Source organism: Pseudophryne corroboree, chromosome 11 (assembly GCF_028390025.1).
Source record: "Pseudophryne corroboree isolate aPseCor3 chromosome 11, aPseCor3.hap2, whole genome shotgun sequence".
Classification (NCBI taxonomy): domain Eukaryota; kingdom Metazoa; phylum Chordata; class Amphibia; order Anura; family Myobatrachidae; genus Pseudophryne; species Pseudophryne corroboree.
In genome coordinates, this window is record NC_086454.1 from 163,159,452 (window position 1) to 163,180,248 (window position 20,797).

Consider the following 20,797-nt stretch of genomic DNA (forward strand, 5'->3'; position numbering starts at 1 on the left):
TTATCTGCCTGAAAAATGCTCCATATCTGTGCTCAGTGTGCTGCATATATCTGTGCTCACACTGCTTTATTGTGGGGACTGGGGACCAGCAGTATATTATATAGGAGGAGTACAGTGCAGAGTTTTGCTGACCAGTGACCACCAGTATTATACGTTGTCTGCCTGAAAAACGCTCCATATCTGTGCTCAGTGTGCTGCATATATCTGTGCTCACACTGCTTTATTGTGGGGACTGGGGACCACCAGTATATTATATAGGAGGAGTACAGTGCAGAGTTTTGCTGACCAGTGACCACCAGTATTATACGTTCTCTGCCTGAAAAACGCTCCATATCTGTGCTGCATTGTAGTATATAGTAGGAGTACAGTGCATAATTTTGCTGACCACCAGTATATAATATATAGGAGTACGGTACAGAAGGCCACTGCTCTACCTACCTCTGTGTCGTCAAGTATACTATCCATCCATACCTGTGGTGCATTTCAGTTGTGCGCAGTATATATAGTAGTAGCAGTATATATAGTAGTAGTAGTAGTAGTAGTAGTAGTAGTAGTAGTAGTAGTAGTAGTAGTAGTAGTAGTAGTACTATTGATACTGGCATATAATTCCACACATTAAAAAATGGAGAACAAAAATGTGGAGGGTAAAATAGGGAAAGATCAAGATCCACTTCCACCTCGTGCTGAAGCTGCTGCCACTAGTCATGGCCGAGACGATGAAATGCCATCAACGTCGTCTGCCAAGGCCGATGCCCAATGTCATAGTAAAGAGCATGTAAAATCCAAAACACAAAAGTTCAGTAAAATGACCCAAAAATCAAAATTAAAAGCGTCTGAGGAGAAGCGTAAACTTGCCAACATGCCATTTACGACACGGAGTGGCAAGGAACGGCTGAGGCCCTGGCCTATGTTCATGGCTAGTGGTTCAGCTTCACATGAGGAAGGAAGCACTCATCCTCTCGCTAGAAAACTGCAGTGCCACTCCTAGATGGGCCAGGTGTTTGTGTCGGCCACTTGGGTCGCTTAGCTTAGTCACACAGCTACCTCATTGCACCTCTTTTTTTCTTTGCATCATGTGCTGTTTGGGGACTATTTTTTTGAAGTGCCATCCTGTCTGACACTGCAGTGCCACTCCTAGATAGGCCAGGTGTTTGTGTCGGCCACTTGGGTCGCTTATCTTAGTCATCCAGCGACCTCTGTGCAAATTTTAGGACTAAAAATAATGGTGTGAGGTGTGAGGTGTTCAGAATAGACTGAAAATGAGTGGAAATTATGGTTATTGAGGTTAATAATACTATGGGATCAAAATGACCCCCAAATTCTGTGATTTAAGCTGTTTTTGAGGGTTTTTTGTAAAAAAAACACCAGAATCCACCAAAAAAAAATTCAGGGAGGTTTTGCCAAAACGCGTCCGAAACCAAAGCACGGCCGCGGAACCGAATCCAAAACCCGAAAAAATAAGAATTTACTCACCGGTAATTCTATTTCTCGTAGTCCGTAGTGGATGCTGGGTACTCCGTAAGGACCATGGGGTATAGACGGGCTCCGCAGGAGACTGGGCACTCTTAAAAGAAAGATTAGGTACTATATCTGGTGTGCACTGGCTCCTCCCTCTATGCCCCTCCTCCAGACCTCAGTTAGGGAAACTGTGCCCGGAAGAGCTGACATTACTAGGAAAGGATTTGGAATCCAGGGTAAGACTCATACCAGCCACACCAATCACACCGTACAACTCGTGATAACTATACCCAGTTAACAGTATGAACAATAACTGAGCCTCTCTCAACAGATGGCTCATACAATAACCCTTTAGTTAAGCAATAACTATATACATGTATTGCAGAGAGTCCGCACTTGGGACGGGCTCCCAAGCATCCACTACGGACTACGAGAAATAGAATTACCGGTGAGTAAATTCTTATTTTCTCTGACATCCTAGTGGATGCTGGGTACTCCGTAAGGACCATGGGGATTATACCAAAGCTCCCAAAAGGGCGGGAGAGTGCGGATGACTCTGCAGCACCGAATGAGCAAACTCAAGGTCCTCCTGAGCCAGGGTATCAAACTTGTAGAATTTTGCAAAAGTGTTTGAACCCGACCAAGTAGCAGCTCGGCAAAGTTGTAAAGCCGAGACCCCTCGGGCAGCCGCCCAAGAAGAGCCCACCTTCCTCGTGGAATGGGCTTTTACTAATTTAGGATGCGGCAGTCCAGCCGCAGAATGTGCAAGCAGAATCGTGCTACAGATCCATCGAGCAATTGTCTGCTTTGAAGCAGGAGCACCCAGCTTGTTGGGTGCATGCAGGATAAATAGCGAGTCAGTTTTTCTGACTCTAGCCGTCCTGGAAACAAAGTTTCAGGGCCCGGACTACGTCCAGCAACTTGGAATCCTCCAAGTCCCTAGTAGCCGCAGGCACCACAATAGGTTGGTTCAAATGAAATGATGATACCACCTTAGGGAGAAATTGGGGACGAGTCCTCCATTCTGCCCTTTCCATATGGAAGATCAGATATGGGCTTTTACATGACAAAGCCGCCAATTCTGACACACGCCTAGTCCAAGCTAAGGCCAAAAGCATGACCACTTTCCACGTGAGATATTTTAGCTCCACGGTCTTAAGTGGCTCAAACCAGTGGGATTTTAGGAATCCAACACACGTTAAGATCCCAAGATGCCACTGGAGGCACAAAAGGGGCTGAATATGCAGCACCCCTGTAACAACGTCCGAACTTCAGGCAGTGAAGCCAGTTCTTTTTGAGAGAAAAAGGGATAGAGCCGAAATCTTGGCCTTTATGGATCCTAATTTTAGGCCCATAGTCACTCCTGACTGTAGGAAGTGCAGGAATCGACCCCCCTGGAATTCCTCTGTAGGGCCTTCCCGGCCACACACCAAGCAACCTATTTTCGCCATATACAGTGAAAAGGTCTTGCTGTCACGTCTTTCCTAGCCTTTATCAGCGTAGGAATAACTGCATTCGGAATGCCCTTTTCCGCTAGGATCCGGCGTTCAACCGCCATGCCGTCCAACGCAGCCGCGGTAAGTCTTGGATCAGACAGGGTCCCTGTTGCAACATGTCCTGACTGAGAGGCAGAGGCCATGGGTCCTCTGAGAGCATTTCTTGCAGTTCCGGGTACCGAGTCCTTCTTGGCCAATCCGGAGCAAAGAATATTGTTCACACTCCTCCGTTTATTACAATTCTCAGCCCTTGGGTCTGAGAGGAAGAGGAGGGAATATATAGACCGACTGGAACACCCACGGAGTTACTAGTGCGACCACAGCTATCGCCTGAGAGTCCCTTGACCCAGCGTAAAACCTTTTTTTATCTTTTTATTGAGGTGGGACGCCATGTAGTCCACCTGAGGCAGTTTCCATCAATTTGCAAAACTGCGTGAAGACTTCCTGATGAAGTCACCACTTTCCCGGGTGGAGGTCGTGTCCACTCCCGGAATGAACACTGCTGACAGTGCGCTTACTTGATTCTCCGCCCAGCGAAGAATTCTGGTGGCTTCTACCCTCGCCACCCTGCTCCTTGTGCCGCCCTGGCGGTTTACATGAGCCCCTGCGGTCTGACTGGATCAGAACCGGTTGGTCGCGAAGCAGGAACTTCGCTTGACTTAGGGCGTTGTATATGGCCCTTAGTTCCAGGATATTGATGTGAAGGCAAGTCTGTTGGCTTGACCACAAACCTTGGAATTTACTTCCCTGTGTAACTGCCCCCCACCCTCGGAGGCTTGCATCCGTGGTCACCAGGACCCAGTCCTGAATGCCGAATCTGCGGCCCTCGAGAAGGTGAGCACACACAGGAGAGACACCCTGGCCCTGGGGGATAGGGTGATTAACCGATGCATCTGAAGATGTGATCCGGACCACTTGTCCAGTAAGTTCCATTGTCCTTGCATGGAACCAGCCGAAGGGGATGGCCTCGTATGATGCCATCATCCTTCCCAGGACTCGAGTGCAGTGATGCACTGACACCTGTTTTGGTTTTCAATGGATTCCTGACCAGTGTCATGAGCTCCTGAGCTCACTCTATAGGGAGATAAACCCTCTTCTGGTCTGTCTAGGATCATGCCTAGGCGAGGCAGATGAGCTGTAGGAACCAACTGCGACTTCGGAATATATAGAATCCAGTCGTGTTGCCGTTTCACTTCCAGAGAAGGTGATACGCTGTCCAGCAACTGCTCTCTTGATCTCGCTTTTATGAGGACATCATCCAAGTATGTGATAATAGTGACACCTTGCTTCCGCAGGAGCACCATCATGTCCGCCATTACCTTGGTGAAATTGGTAATGACAATCCCGTACCGCAATTCTGAGGTACGCCTGATGATGTGGATAAATGGGGACACGAAGGTATGCATCCCTTATGTCCCGATTCATTTCAGGCTTGCAATGACCGCTCTTAGTGATTCCATCTTGAACCTGAACCTTTTCAGGTATATGTTCAGGGATTTTAATACAATATGGGTCTAACCGAACCGTCTGGTTTCGGGATTATAACATGGTCGAATAATAACACCCTCTTGTTGAAGGAGGGGACCCTTGACCACCACCTGTTGAAGATACAATTTACGAATTGCAGTTAACACTGGCTCCCTCTCTTGGGGGGAAGCCCGCCGGGTCCTCGGTGAGGGGGCATCTTCTCACAGTCCAGCCTGTATCCCTGCGATACAATTTCTATTGCCCAGGGATCTAACAGGGAGTGAACCCACTTGTGGCTGAACTTACGAAGGCGTGTCCCCACCGGGCCTAGCTCCGCCTGTGGAGCCCCAGCGACATGCGGTGGATTTTTGTAGAGGCCGGGGAGGACTTCTGTTCCTGGGGACTAGCTGTGTTGTACAGCTTCTTTCCTCTGCCCCCGGCTCTGACAAGAAAGGACGCACCTCAGACTTTCTTGTTTCTTTATTCGAAAAGCTGCATTTAATAATGTCGTGCTTTCCTAGGCTGTGCAGGAATATAAGGCAAAATATCAGAATTACCAGCTATAGCTGTGGAGACCAGGCCCGAGAACCTTTCTCCACACAATCCTCAGCCTTCCATATGCCTCCTAAGTCGGCATCATCTGTCCAATGTATATTCTACAGGACACGTCAAGCAGAAATCGACATAGCTTTTGTCTCTAGGACCCAGTATACTCATGTCCCTGTGGGCATGCTTTATAATTATATATCTATCACTTAAGACAGCATCTTAAAATATTTATATGCATACTAGGGTCTCAATCTCTGCTGATAAGGTACCTGTCCACGCTGCCACAGCGCTATAAACCCATGCCGACACAATCGCCGGTCTGGGTAGTATACTAGAATGTGCACACTATCTGCAGGATCCCTGAGAATAGCTAGTGCAAACAGGACACCCAAGGGGAAGATTCTCAACACATCCTGGCCCTAGTGGGGAAAGGATACAGCCTGAGAATTCTCTTGTGGGAAGCTGCCGTCTCTTGTCTGGAGATTCCCGCTCTTTTTCCTCATGAGAGGAGGGAAATTTACCTCAGCATTCTTCCCCTTAACATGTGTACTCTCGTGTCAGGGACAGATGAGTCATCAATGATATGCAAATCATCTTTTATTCCAATAATCATATATTGAATATCTTTTAGCCCTCTTGGCTGTAACTTTGCATTATCGTAGTCGACAGTGGAGTTAAACTCCGTGTCGATACTTTGTTATTTTGGATAGTGAACATAGAGAGACTCTGAAGGACTCTGTGACATAGGGACAGACCAGGGTAGATTTCCTTTCTGTTCCCTAACCTTTTGTGCAATAATTTTACCTCAGCACTTACACATATCCAAACAGGTGTCGGCGTTGTCGACGGAGACACCCTCCCACACACATATCCGCTCTATCACCTCCTTAGAGGAGCCTTTTACCTCAGACATGTCGACACACGCATACCGACACACCACACACACAGGGGATGCTCTATTTGAAGACAGTTCCCCCACAAGGCCCTTTGGAGAGACAGAGAGAGAGAGTATGCCAGCACACACCACAGCGCTATATAATACAGGGATGTACACTATACTGAGTGATTTTTCCCCTATAGCAGCTTATATACACAGTTTTGCGCCTAACTTTATGTGCCCCCCCTCTCTTTTTTACCCTTTGTGTACCAGGATACTGCAGGGGAGAGCCTGGGGAGCTTCCTTCCAGCTGAGCTGTGAAGAGAAAATGGCGCCGGTGTGCTGAGGAAGAAGGCCCGGCCCCCTCAGCGGCGGGCTTCTGTCCTTTTATGTACTTTAATGGCGGGGGTTAATGCACATATACAGTTTATCAGACTGTATTATGTGCTTTTCGCCAAGTAAGGTAATCTAATTGCTGCCCAGGGCGCCCCCCCCCCCAGCGCCCTGCACCCATCAGTGACCGGAGTGTGTGGTGTGCTAAGGGAGCAATGGCGCACAGCTGCAGTGCTGTGTGCTACCTTAATGAAGACCGGAGTCTTTAGCCGCCGATTTTCAACTTCTCTTCGTTCTTCTGGCTCTGCAAGGGGGGCGGCGGCGCGGCTCCGGGACCGGACGACCGAGGACTGGGCCTGTGTTCGATCCCTCTGGAGCTAATGGTGTCCAGTAGCCTTAGAAGCCCAAGCTAGCTGCAAGCAGGTAGGTTCGCTTCTCTCCCCTCAGTCCCACGTAGCAGTGAGTCTGTTGCCAGCAGATCTCACTGAAAATAAAAAACCTAACAAATACTTTCTTTTCTAGGAAGCTCAGGAGAGCCCCTAGGGTGCATCCAACTCTGGCCGGGCACAGATACTAACTGAGGTCTGGAGGAAGGGCATAGAGGGAGGAGCCAGTGCACACCAGATATAGTACCTAATCTTTCTTTTAAGAGTGCCCAGTCTCCTGCGGAGCCAGTCTATACCCCATGGTCCATACGGAGTACCCAGCATCCACTAGGACGTCAGAAATTTCCGGTGCACATCACTAGTGTCAACATAGGTAAGTATGTGTGTATGTAAGTGTGCATGTATGTTGATTAAACTTTTACTTTCACGGTGTCTGTGTTTTGTTTTTATTTGGGTATTTTTGTTGTTGTAGAACTACAGGTACCAGCAGGCCCGTTTCCCCACACACATGCTGGTACTTGTGGTTCTCCAAGTACCAGCTTGCGGGGGAAGGCTTGCTGGGACTTGTAGTTCTGCTGCAAAAAATATTTTCTTTTTTTACACAAAAGACCATCAGCCTCCCATCCACCGCCCACGGATGGGGGTTGGGGGTGGGGGACACAGCCTCAGGCTTCACCCCTGGTCCTTGGGTGGCTGGAGGGGGGAACCCCTTGATTTAAGTGGTCCCTACTCCTCCAGGGTACCCCGGCCAGGGTTGACTAGTTGGCGATTTAATGCCAGGGCCCAATATAAAAAAAAAGTGTCCCCCGGCTGTGGCATTATCTCTGACTAGTGGAGGCCGGTGCTGGTGTTAAAAATACGAGGGACCCCCACGTTTTTTGTCCCCCGTATTTTTTGCACCAGGACCAGGCGCAGAGCCCGGTGCTGGTTGTTTAAATATGGGGGAACCACAGTCATTTTTTCCCCCTGTATTTTTACAACCAGGACCGGCTCAAAGAGCCAGAGGCTGGTTTTGCTTAGGAGGGGGGACCCCACGCAATTTTTTTTTTTTTTTTTTTTTTTTTAACTCTTTCGCACCCCTTCCCACTGATAAACATGCACGGATCTCACTGATCCGTGCATGCCTATCAGAACACGGTAAAAAAAAATAAAAAGCAGGTCTATTTGAAAACTGCTTTTTTTTACAATTTGTACATTTTCACAGCAGTGTTTGGCTATTGCCGGCAGTGATTGTGAATACGATTTTTTAGTAAATTACCGAGTTGTATAAAATAACAGGCGTGTTTGACCGATGGTGTATTCATTCGTATTTTTTTTCTCTGCCTTCAAAAAAAAAAAAAAAATTATATATATATATATATATATATATATATATATATATATATATATATATATATATATATATATATATATATATATATATATATATATATATATATATAATAATAATAATACTACGAATGCCCTCATCACTGCCGAGATTTTAGTTTAGTAAATTCCCGAGATGACACTTTGAAGAAAAAACACAAAATGGGCCAAAATCGGGAGCTTAGTAAATAAACCCCCTAGTCTTAGGCGGGCGAGTGTGACAGATTTAGTCAGTGATCGGTTCAAATGCTGTAACTGAGTGGAGATTTGATCTGACCATGGCAGATTAATAGCAGGGACAATAAACTGCTGCAGTGGTCCCACAGGGGGCGGCAATTTAGTTACAAGCGCATTTAACAGCGTGGAAAACGTAGCCCAAGGTGGGTCCCGTGAAGCCCCAGGTGCTACCGACCCACTGGGGGGTAAGGAACCCCCTGAACCTTAACTCTCAGCTGCCATATTATCCTCCATCACGTCCGCGGCCTCACTACCACGCAATGTGGGAGAAGCCCCAGTGTCGTTGCCACGTGTAGCAGACATAACAGTGTACACAATATCGGGCAACCAGGTACAAGGTGTAGCAGCAAAATCCTTAACAAGAGCACCCGTGAAATGTGACTATGACAGCACAGACCGGGAGTTCAAGAGATATAAACGTATATGGTGACTATAAATCAAAAGTAAAAATACACAGCAGGTATATCTTGTGATACAATCCTATATTAAACAAAAAGACACCTGATACACTTAGCCCCCCCAGGTATAGCAATATAGGAGCAGCACGCTGAGTGAAATACCCTGTAATGAGGCTACCACGCAGCAGCTACATGCACACACACATATATAGTCACAAGCGTACCATGGAGAAATTATGTACCATAAAACTGCACTGGACTAGCAATACAAAGTAATACTCAGTATGGTTATATGTGTTAACAATAATAAACACAGTAAAGACTGGATGTATATCACAGGGTGTTTGTACCACACAACCCTGAATGTATGCACTCTTTCTTAACTAACACTGTCCCAGTGACAGGTAGAATGCTTAAGTGTCCTGTAGGAAACACAGCACTGGCAGTCAGGCGGTTCTACAGAGGAGGATTTGCCCCAGCAGTCGCAGGAACAGCACAGCTCTATCAGTGATGGCTGCTGGCCAGGAGTGAGGGAGAGATATGCAGCTCCAGGACGGGAACATTCAGAGAAATGGCACCCTGGGGCTGGGGCCACAGGTCCGACCTGCTCCCCCTGCTGGCATCCCCACCAGGCGCTGTGGGCAGTGTAAAACGGAGTATGTATAATAAAATACCCCCTGACCTGTGCCCATGAGATGTCCCTGGTGGCTAGTGGAGCGGCTGCCCAGTAATCAGTGTCCACGCCAGCGCGCGCACGGACCGCTTCCTACGGCCGCGCTGGATCGCAGTAAAGAGCGGGCACAGAAGCCCCTTACCTCCCCCTTGTCTGCGGCCCCACAATCCGGGAGGACGGCGGCGTGTGTGTGACTCCACTGTAGAAGGAACCGGCGCCTCCGCTGCAGTGACCCGGCAACCAGGGCGCGGGAGTATACAGCGCCGCTGGGGGTGAGGGAGCCGCACACAGACAAGTCAGAAAGGCTTTGCCTGTAGCAGCTAGTCTTGTAGAAAAAAAAAATAATAATCTTTTTCTGTCATTTAAGCTATCAATAGACTGCCTGAGGCAGACCTCCTGTTAAGTGCCTGCTTACTGCATGGCACCAACTTACAAACTGAGCTCCTGTGCATGGGGTCGGGTTTATAGAGGAGGCGGTGCTGTGCATCTTGGGAACAGTCAAAAGCTTTGAGCCTGTTGGTGCCTCGGATCAAGACCCTACTCTACACCCCAATGTTATTCCTTGTGGAGCCCAGTGTACCCCGCAGCAGAAAATCAAATTACTCCTGCTGCAGTATCACTCTGTCTCTCTACCAAAGTGCTGACAGCCATTCACTGTCTGGCTCCAGGCTGAGAAGCAGGTTAGAGAATGCTGTCTGGCTGCTATGATTATGTGCAATTCACAATCAGAGTGGCTGGGCAGCATTCTCTACCTGCCTCCCAAGAAGCTCCCGGCCTGGAAACCCCCTTACCCACACATATGGAAACACAGCTCCAGAAATTCTGCATTTGCTCCTGCCTAAAACTATGGGGCCTTGGCAACTGGCCAGTGTGCTTATAAACTAAGATGACCCTGCCCTGTACCACCCATCACCACAAATTAATTCACCAAAGCTGTTTCACTCATTGGGAAGGACGCAGTAATACCACAAATGCGATACATTGCGGAGCTTGTATGTGGTGGCAACGCCATCTGTAGATGGCATTACCATGGCCTATGGGCTTCTTTACTCCCCCTCCTCCCCCCGAGACAGATCCAATTTGATCCCTCCCAGCAACCACCCCTAGACACATGTGCTGACGTATAGTACTCACAGGTCCAAAACCCGGAGTCCCCACGGCGCAAATGACAACTTTTATTGGGACAGCTGTCCTTTGCTGAGATATTAATGCATACAGAGTTAAAAACTGCTGATATGCATGTGGTGAGTGGCAGGATGCACCCCGTCACAATGTGATGCATCATGTATCATACCTCCAGGCCAATTTCAGATAACAGTCTCACAAATTTTGTTACATTCATTAAGTGAAGTGAAAATGCTTTAACGTCTCATTTTTCTACAAGCTAAATGTATCTTTGTGCTTCAGATTAAAATTCAGAATAACTGATGTATTCATTTTACACGGTATTTCCGCTCTTCTCCAGGGAAGGTGGCAGTCTTTTTAAAAACATATTTCAAAAATACATAGTGTTAAATTAATCGTAGCACCACCCTTCCCAAGCTAACCCCCCTTCCCCTCCCTTCTAGTATTAATGTGTTGCCATTCTACTTTAATTTGTGCTGGCATTGCTAGGTGTAAGGTGGTTTAAATGTGAACCAATCAGCAATTTAATGTGGACACCCATAATACGGTCCTGCCGGGTGTGGTTCATTAGGTCGACATACATTGGGTTGACCACGTTTGGTCGATACGCATTAGGTCAACATGGAAAAAGGTCAACATGCGCTCGGAACAGGTTACCATTCCCTATTGTAGTCCACGTGGATCGTTAAGTATGAAAAGGGTAAAAAAAAAATGCAAAACATTGTGAAAAAATCATGTCGACCTATGCAATGTCGACCAAACGTGGTCATCCTAATGACCGCCATCCGGTCCTGCCCATTATATATAAATACAGGGAGAAAGTTAATTTTAGACGGGGTTGTTAAAATGTGTATAATCCCTATAAATAGGGGAAATGTTTCCATAACACTGTGTTGTGATTGACCTTGTCAAAATATACGCAGATTGGGAAAACTATTCCGCATGGTTCTTAGCAACAAAACTGATAAAAATTTGGGGCTGTAAAGATGTTCCAGCTGCCTCGATTCAGAGTAGTCTGCAGATTAGTCCTAATGTGTGGAAACTGGCCCAGCCATCTAGTCACCCAGTTGGGAGAGGATCCCACTGAAAGGTACTTCTTCAATGCTGCATGTACCAACGACAGGTGTATGTGCCATTGATGGGGTGCTTTAAGGGGAGGGGATGTCCTAGAAAACAGACCCCTAAGTGGGATATTTATCAAAACATCTAAATAGGACATATGTCTCCCCTTAAACCTCATATTTAATATCTGTAATAGACAGGGCCGGATTGAGGGCCGTTCATGCACAGAAGCTGGAAGGGGGCGGACCCCCATTAGAAGCGCATTGTGGCTGGCCTGGCAGTATCCACACTGAGATCATACCCTTAGTTTCCACCTCTTCCCTCCTCACAGCTCTTCACTGCATGCCTTTCCTGCCCCACTTCTTTCTAAGCCTGCCTTCTCTCCATCCCATCTCCACCCACCTTCTCTGTCCTTGTCCCCACAGCAAGCCCATCTTCACCTGCCTTCTCCATTCCAGTCCCCACAGCAAGCTGGTCTCCACCCACCTTCTCGATCCTTGTCCCCGCAGCAAGCCCATCTTCACCTGCCTTCTCCGTCCTTACCCCCACAGCAAGCCCATCTTCACCTGCCTCTCCGTCCTTGCTCCACAGCAAGCCGGTCTCCACCCACATTCTCCGTCCCAGTCCCCTGCAGGCCCATCTCCACCTGCCTTCTCCATCCCAGTCCCCACCGCAAGCCTGTCTCCACCTGCTGGCTCAAAGAAATCTTGCACTGGTTGCAAGTGTACACGGGAAGGGGGGGGGGGGGGGGGGGGGTGTATATTTACTAAGATGGGAGTTCTATTTAAGATGGGATGTTGCCCATAGCAACCAATCAGATTCCAGGTATTATATTCTAGAAGGTGTTTATGAGATTCACAGTATTTGTTTTCTGGGTCTGTCCTAAACGTCCTGGTGTTAAAAGAGCAGGACAACCTCAAATTACATCCCACTCTGCATTAAATGTTTGTGACAATAATGTACACCTCCCATCATCCATTACACCAGTACAAGCATTACAAGAGCACTAAACATTACATATCTCACTCCTAGGAGATAGGGACATATGTAGTAAACAGTCTTATGAAAAATAACCTCGATAACCTTCAATTTCCTCTGAATTTCTGTATTATATAAATATCTGCGGTACGTATGTTCATGTGCAGTCTCCATCCAGGCCCCTCCCACCCTCTCTAGCAGGCAGTACCGCTTTGAGCACTAGCAAACTCAGGTGCTGCGCGGAGTCTATTGCACATGCGCAGGTCTCTGGGGAATGGCACGGTGGCCATTTTCCTAGTTATTTCCCTACTGCGTATGCTCGAAACACTAGGAAAATGACTACTGTACTATTTTCCTGCTGCTTTTGCAGCGCAGAGGCTGCCGACAATGGACTCTGGAAAAGTGAGTATAGAAGAAATGGGTGCAGTGTGTTCGGTGTGTGGGCCCCCCTGGACTCGGGCCCGTGTACACCTGCACCCATTATAGATGCACCATTGCATCTTCCATGCTTATTCCCTGTCCCATCAATCCAAAGATACTAGCCTCACTGTGCATTAAAGTACTAGCCTTATAGGAAAAAGGACTGTCAATGGCATTGTAGGCGGCTGTGCTTCTCAGGGCTGTGGGGACAGAGACAATTTTGTGTCAGAGTCAATAGAAATGTATGGACTCGCATATCAAAATAAAAAATTATTATATACATATCAGTCATCACATTAACGCATGTCTAGGACTCATCATTTCTCATTTCCCCGGCACTACACTAGACCAGGTCTAGACATCTTTGAACATGAGCGCATTCATTATCTTGAAGAAAAGAGACACTAAACAGAAGGTACAGTACAGACCAGGGATTAGTACTAGAGATGAGCGGATTCGGTTTTACTCGGTTTTACTCGGTTCTCAAAACCGAATCTTATTGGCTATCCAAAACACGTGACATCAGTGAGCCAATAAGATTCGGTTTTGAGAACCGAGTAAAACCGAGTAAAACCGAATCCGCTCATCTCTAATTAGTACTACAGTAAACTAATGCTGGTACAGGGATTATCAGCACTGTGCAGTAGTTACTGGCGAAAGCATAACCATTCCTTGTAAATGACTGCCCCTTTACAAAAACGTCAGGCGACCTTAGAGGCCATTACATCCGGCCCTCAGTTTCAACATGTCTGCCAGAGTGCACAGAGTCTCAAGCAAATTAGCAAAATGGTAGTACATAAAGATGTGTTACCTGATGATGATGGGTGATCCAGACTAAGAAATACTTTTAGTTTTGTTAACAGTGAAAAATTAATAGTAAAAATAATAAAGGATAACATTGGCGGGATGTAATGAGTCCAAGATCGCCAGAGGTACGGGATGCCGGCAAATCTCGGTTGTTTTTTTTATAAAGGGGCAAACACTTACAAAGCAAAACCATGCCTTGTAAGTAACTGCTCCGTTAAAAAAAAAAAAGTTCAGCCAGCATCCCGCACCTCTGGCGATCTTGAAGTCCATAACATTCCGCCATATATGGAACATTCTGAGCAGTAGCAGGTTAACAACCGGGTGGCCGGGAGATAGTGGCAGGGTGGCAAGTTTTACTCAGAGGGGAAAGGCCAAAGCATTGGCCCACGAGTGGCCCGTCCTTAAAAGATGGTTTTAAGTTTGGAACATGGGTTGATTTAGTAAGCCATGAAATAATGCTTTACTGGAGAATACTGATGTTTTCACTGCATTAAAAGGTTTTTCTCTTTACCCTATATATAAATGAGATTACCGCTTACGATAATAAGTAAGTATCCCTAGCATGATCAATTTTTAAGGCGAGCATCTTAAACCTGGTAAAATTATTCTCACATAGCATTGCTAGAACAGAAACATTAAAAAATGTTTTATTCTTGAAATAAAACGTTTTTGAATGCAGTACTGTTTAAATTATTATTATTTATTTATTTTTTTACACAAAGAAAAAAAAAAAAAAAAAAAAAAAAGGTACTTAATACACTGCTGTAGCTGACCGACACTGCGCTGCTGCTTCCTCTAAAACCAGTCTTCAAATCTCCCGCTGCTGGTAATACACTGCTGTAGCTGACCGACACTGCGCTGCTTCTTCCTCTAAAACCAGTCTTCAAATCTCCCGCTGCTGGTAATACACTGCTGCAGCTGACCAGCGCTGCTTCTTCTTCTTCTTCTAAAACCAGTCTTCAAATCTCCCGATGCTGGTAATACACTGCTGCAGCTGACCAGCGCTGCTTCTTCTTCTAAAACCAGTCTTCAAATCTCCCGCTGCTGGTAATACACTGCTGCAGCTGACCAGCGCTGCTGTAACTTTTAACTCTAGAAAAACCGCAATGTAAACGACAGTGATATGCTTTGGGAAACGCTTGCAGTAGCGTCTGGAGCTGATTTGGCACTCCATGGAGGGTATTCAATTTGCTCAGGTAATCTTGGAGCTATTGATTTTGCCCCTCCTGCCTATTCAATTACAGCCCGTTTTCACTTGTTTTTAAGGCGTTTTCGCCAATGCCTTTTCCATAATTTATTTTTTGGGGCGAAAAATGCCTCAAAATCCTCGAAAACAGCAATGCAGGTGAGAAAACGTGGATTCGCTGATCCACGTTTTTCGCTCTTGCTGAATTTTTCACCTAGGCGAAAAAACTGCCCTGCTATTGATTAGGGTGAATCCCCATTTGCCCTAAAAATAGTGAAAAGTCCCATTTTTTTTGCTTAGGAAAAAAAATGGACCTAATTGCATAACCCCCCATGTAGGCATCTACAAAGTGTTTAGCACATTTATAAAGTTTATAGTTAACAGCACTAGTAAAATAAATATAAGACTGTGGGTACAAGGCTTTATAGTCACACAGGGGAAACACAATATAACTAATACCCCTTTTCCACCTCTAAAGCACGGTCGCAGCCGGGAGTCTGCTACCCGGCTGCAACCCGTGCTCAGCCCCCTTTCCCACTGTGCTCACCAACCTGGCATATTGCTGGTGACGCGGCAGGGGCGGCTCTGGGAGATCACATGATCTCCCAGCGCCACCCTTCCATACAGTGTAAACGGGAGCCATGTCGCATCGACACGGCTTCCGTTTACACTACAACCTTACCCGGATCACTCCCGTGTCCTACCCAGGTAGGATTCCCGGGTCACTTGATCAGGGTTTTTGCAGAGGGACCCTTTTCCACTAGCAAAAAACACGGGTAAATGCGCACCCCCGTGCATTTACCCGTGTTTTTTTTAGCTTGTGGAAAAGGGGTTATTATATTAAAACAGAACTTCCTCTCACTGTAGCCAGTTTAATTCATTAAATGGAAACTTACTACAGCAGAACACACACACATCATCAAGGGAGACCTTTATATTTCCCTATTGCTTTTATCTCCTCCCACTTCACGAGTTACACACATAACAACAGCAAGTGTAATATAAGAAGGTAACTAGACTTGTAGTGACTAAGTTAAAGTCATAAACCTTTAACGTAATGAAACTGCGTGACCCCCTAGTGATAGCTGTGCAATCTGACTACAGCAGACACAGCTTGGATTAATGGTGAAGCAGCCCTAATACACATACAGTATTCAGCTCATTATACATTTACTAGACAGGAAATGCTGAAAAAGCCCACTGGCATTATTTATACAACTAGTGTGCAGTAAGTGTGCATAATCATTGAATATGAGGGCTACAAACCAACCGTTGATTTATAAAATGTATAAAATACATATAAATCTACGCGAACACGATATTCCTACCTCTATGTGTCTATTATTACCCAGTTTTGTTCTATTATTGTTGTTCCAATTGTAAAGCATAACGGGATATGCTGTACTATACAAGAAACTTAAATAAATGTGTCCGACACCGGTAAGCGGGATACAAACTATATCCCAGCACCCGGGATGCCGGCTGTAAAAATCCCGATAGTGGCATCCTGGAGTTTAAATACCCGGCAGCAGGTAAAAAGGCAATCTAACCCTGATCCCTCCCACCCCTAATCCTAACCCACCTTTACTGCAGCCTAACCCTAACCTTCCCCAGTGGTGCCTAAACATAATCCTCCATTCCTGCAGCCCAACGCTAACCTTCCCTGGGAGATGCCTAATTCCCCCCCCCCCCCCCCCCCCGGCGACTTATAAGTGGAGACTTGCGGTGTCTGCTCGATAAGTACCCTGTCTTTCGGCGCCAGCAACGTTATCCATGACGGTATGCCGGCACATTGGCGTTACATTGTTTCGGAATGCCGATGTCAGTATGCCAAACGCTGTCATCTTGACTGCATCCCTGGTAAGCATTACCTTGGTGTTACAATAACATTAGTTCATATTGTGGAGTGCTGCCTATTACATTTTTGAGTTTACAATTAAGCATACCTAAAGTGTTTTATGGTTTCGTTTTTTTAGTTTTATGCCAGTAGGTATGTGGCCTTGATCACAAAAAAAAAAAAAAAAAAAAAGACTGTTGTATAACGCTTTAGGATTAGAATGTGGTGTGCACTTCCAAAGTGTGAAATTTAAAATACAATCACAGCAAACAATGCTCTGCGTGTAAACTCCAAAGATGCATCTTCCTAGGTTTCAGTCTCAATTGAGACCTTTAATCACAATACCTTCTTGACAAAAGTCTCCCCTGGGACAGAGATGCTGGATAAAGAGCCACTTTCAGAACAGAAACGCTGCAGGCTACATTGTACAGACATATTGATAAACGCTTACGAGCAGGGCCCTCTGTATCTGACCTTTATTTTGTCAACCTCATCTGCACTTGTTACATTTTATGTGCGATTTGTTTTTTGTTATTAGGATCTAGAACTCTGATGACTGCACTTCAGTTTTGTCTTACAAAAAGATAGAATATAACAGAAAGTAAATCAATTAAGTTTTTGTTCAATGGAAATATCTAACATACCGTGCATCTGGAAAGTATTCACAGCGCTTCGCTTTTTCCACATTTTATGTTACAGCAAATTTATTAAAAATAAAAAACTAAGAAATCACATGTACATAAGTAGTCACAGCCTTTGCTCAATACTTTGTTGATGCACCTTTGGCAGGAATTACAGCCGCAAGCATTTTTGAATATGATGCCACAAGCTTGGCACACCTATCTTTGCGCAGTTTTCTCCATTCCTCTTTGCAGCACCTTCAGGTTGGATGGGAAGCAGTGGTGCACAGCCATTTTCAGATCTCTCCAGAGATGTTCAATCAGATGCAAGTCTGGGCTACTCAAGGACATTCAGAGTTGTCCTGAAGCCACTCCTTTGATATCTTGGCAGTGTGCTTAGGGTCGTTGTCCTGCTGAAAGATGAACAGTCACCCCAGTCTGAGGTCAAGAGCGCTCTGGAGCAGGTTTTCACTTAGGATGTCTCTGTACATTGCTGCATTCATCTTTCCCTCTATCCTGACTAGTCTCCCAGTTCCTGCCGCTGAAAAACATGCCCACAGCATGATGCTGCCACCACCAAGCTTCACTGTAGGGATGGTATTGGAATGGTGATGAGCGGTGCCTAGTTTCCTCCAAACATGATGCCTGGCATTCACGCCAAAGAGTTCAATCTTTGTCTCATCAGAACAGAGAATTTTGTTTCTGATGGTCTGAGAGTCCTTCAGGTGGGCTGCCATGTGCTTTTTGCTTCCGTCTGGCCACTCTACCATACAGGCCTGATTGGTGGATTGCTGCAGATACTGTTGTCCTTCTGGTTCTCCTCTCTCCTCAGAGGAATGCTGTAGCTCTGACAGAGTGACCATCAGGTTCTTGGTCACCTTCATAACTAGGGTCCTTCTCCCCCGATCGCTCAGGTTAGACAGACGGACGGCCAGCTCTAGAAAAAGTCCTGGTGGTTACAAACTTCTTCCATTTATGGATGATGGAGGCCACTGTGCTTATTGTGACCTTCAAAGCAGCAGATATTTTTCTGTACCCTTCCCCAGATTTGTGCCTTGAGACAATCCTGTCTCAGAGGTCTACAGACAATTCCTTTGACTTCATGCTTGGTTTGTGCTCAGACATGCACTGTCAAGTGTGGGACCTTATATAGATAGGTGTGTGCCTTTCCAAATCAACTGAATTTACCACAGGTGAACTCCAATTAAGCTGTAGGAACATCTCAAGGATGATCAGTGGAAACAGGATGCACCTGAGCTCAATTTTGAGCTTCATGGCAAAGGCTGGAAATACTTATGTACAGTACATGTGATTTTTGTTTTTTTTATATTTAATAAATTTGCAAAAAATCTAAAATAAAAAAACACAAAAAAAAACACTTTACATTGTCATTATGGGGTATTGTGTGTAGAATTTTGAGGACAAAAATATATTTATTCTATTTTGGAATAAGGCTGTAACAAAAAAAAAATCTGGAAAAAGTGAAGCGCTGTGAATACTTTTAGATGCACTGTAGGGTGGTCAACATGTGGCCATTCAGCTGTTGTGGAACTACATATCTCAGCTTACCCTGCCACAGTTTTAGCATTTCCTAATAGCAAGATTCATGCTGGGATGTGTTACTCCACAACAGTTACACGATGCACACATCTGTCATAGACCACAGCTGCTCCCACACAGTGATCACTATGCAGGAAAGCACATGCCAAGCGAAGTTCTTATACAGCTATTTATACACTAGATTCTAATTAGTGTTGTGTGGGTGTCACCCACTCCCCTTACTTTCAGAGGGTTTTTTTAGTCTAAGCAATTACAGGTATAACGTATAGACGCGGAATGCCAGTGACACATAGACATAGAACAGAACTCTACGATTACAATCACGTGTGCACTAACATGTTAAATGTAACGGGATCATGCCACATGTAACACAGAACTGTAACAGAGAACATCCGGTATGCAGTTCATAGTATCATCCCACCCACAGAAAGTGACAGGAGAAACCACACAACTCCTGATAGCTCACCCGGTCCCTGCAGAGGAATGACCATGGAGGTGGTAGAAGGTAGGCACCAGGGGCCACAGTGCTGCCAGGCTGCACTCACAATCCAGACCACTGGGAACAGACATACAGTCTGACAAAAAGGATCAATGCGACTACACATGCAACGTCAGCAGCACACACCCGCACTGCCGTGCCCGTGACTGAGCCGGAGCACCGGCCAGACTGCGCCCACTCCGGACTATCCAGTCCCACATTCCTCTGCATGTACAGAGCGGGGCGGGCGCAGTGACGTCAGGGCCGGCCCTAGGGTGGGCTTACACAGGAGACGGGCACCTCCTTCTCACACACCCACTGGTTCTGTTATATTGTGCCATGATACCCCCGGTGAAATGACACTGTAGTGTACGTAGCGGGCGCTGGAAAACAACGTGGCTGTGTTAAGAGAATACAAATCATCTCACCTTCTCTTTTGAATTTAAGTGAAATCTGTCAGGCACTATAAACAGAGACTGCAAGTGCAAAGGGATATAAATAGAAATCAAACAAGCCCATTTCCTCATGGTAGTTGCTAAATCCTAGCGGGCTAAGGGACCTGTGACGTCAGGGGGCGGGGCAAGGACGGCAGGATACTGCTTTGCCTATCCACGCCACCAACTATTACCTACCATTTCCTCATTGACACGTTGACGTTATACCCCTTTTACACTCGCAGAAAAATCCCGGGATATTGCACGTGAACGCGCATCATCCCGGGATTCTTCTCAGTGTAAATGGGTACAGGGACAATTTCCCGGGACGAGCATCCCGGGATTTCATCCCAGGTCAAAAGCAGGGTTGGTCCCGGGACCGTCCCGGGAAGCTGGGTAGTGTGAAAGGGTCCGTCCCGGGATTCACTATCCCGGGACTGTTAAAAGGACTCGGATTGGAGCTTTCTTTGGCTCAGAAAAGCTGATGTCATCTTTTCTGAGCCCAAGGCCATTTCTAATGACATACTAATGCATTTGCAGGGATATCCCGGGATCAGTGTAAATGGGGCTGTCCCGGGTCGATCCCAGGTCTTAGTGCAGTGTGAAAGGGGTCAGTCCCGGGAAGGCATCCTGGGACGCATCCCGGGAAGCAACCCGGGAGTGACCCGGGAGTGCGAGTGTAAAAGTGGTATCAGTGTGCTGTCTTTTTTATTGTTCAATTTTGAACGAGGCTGAAGTTGGCTTCTTATTCGGCCAGCTTCTTATTCACTTCTTATTCGGCTCCAGCTTCTTATTCAGAAATTATTATATTAAAATAAATTAAATAATGATAGATCACTAAGTTAACATTGCATAAACTTCAAATAGTGTCCCTTACACCAATTTACATGACATTTTGCATTAAACAAAAATGATTTAGGCATGAAAATGGTGGTAAAGCGGCGCAGACACCAGATTTCATCATTTTGAATAAGCTGTAGCTGTGCAAGGGTTAAACAGCGTTGGTCAAAAGATTTGGCACTTGAAACTCACACAGGGTGGTCACTTA

At 46.1% G+C, this 20,797-nt stretch overlaps 1 protein-coding gene across 5 annotated transcripts in view; it reads right to left on the reverse strand.

Annotated features, from left to right (window-relative positions):
• Positions 1–19,814, reverse strand: part of C11H11orf24 (chromosome 11 C11orf24 homolog) — a 138,949-nt gene extending 119,135 nt beyond the window's left edge. For 3 of the 5 annotated variants that reach the window (XM_063945051.1, XM_063945053.1, XM_063945052.1), the window contains exon 1: positions 19,304–19,594. The gene's annotated coding sequence lies outside the window, so the exon portion shown is untranslated. Of the gene's footprint in view, positions 1–19,303; positions 19,595–19,743 lie in introns of those variants that run through there. The other 2 variants (XM_063945055.1, XM_063945056.1) reach the window with 2 other exon arrangements.
• Between the last annotated feature and the right edge of the window lie 983 nt (positions 19,815–20,797).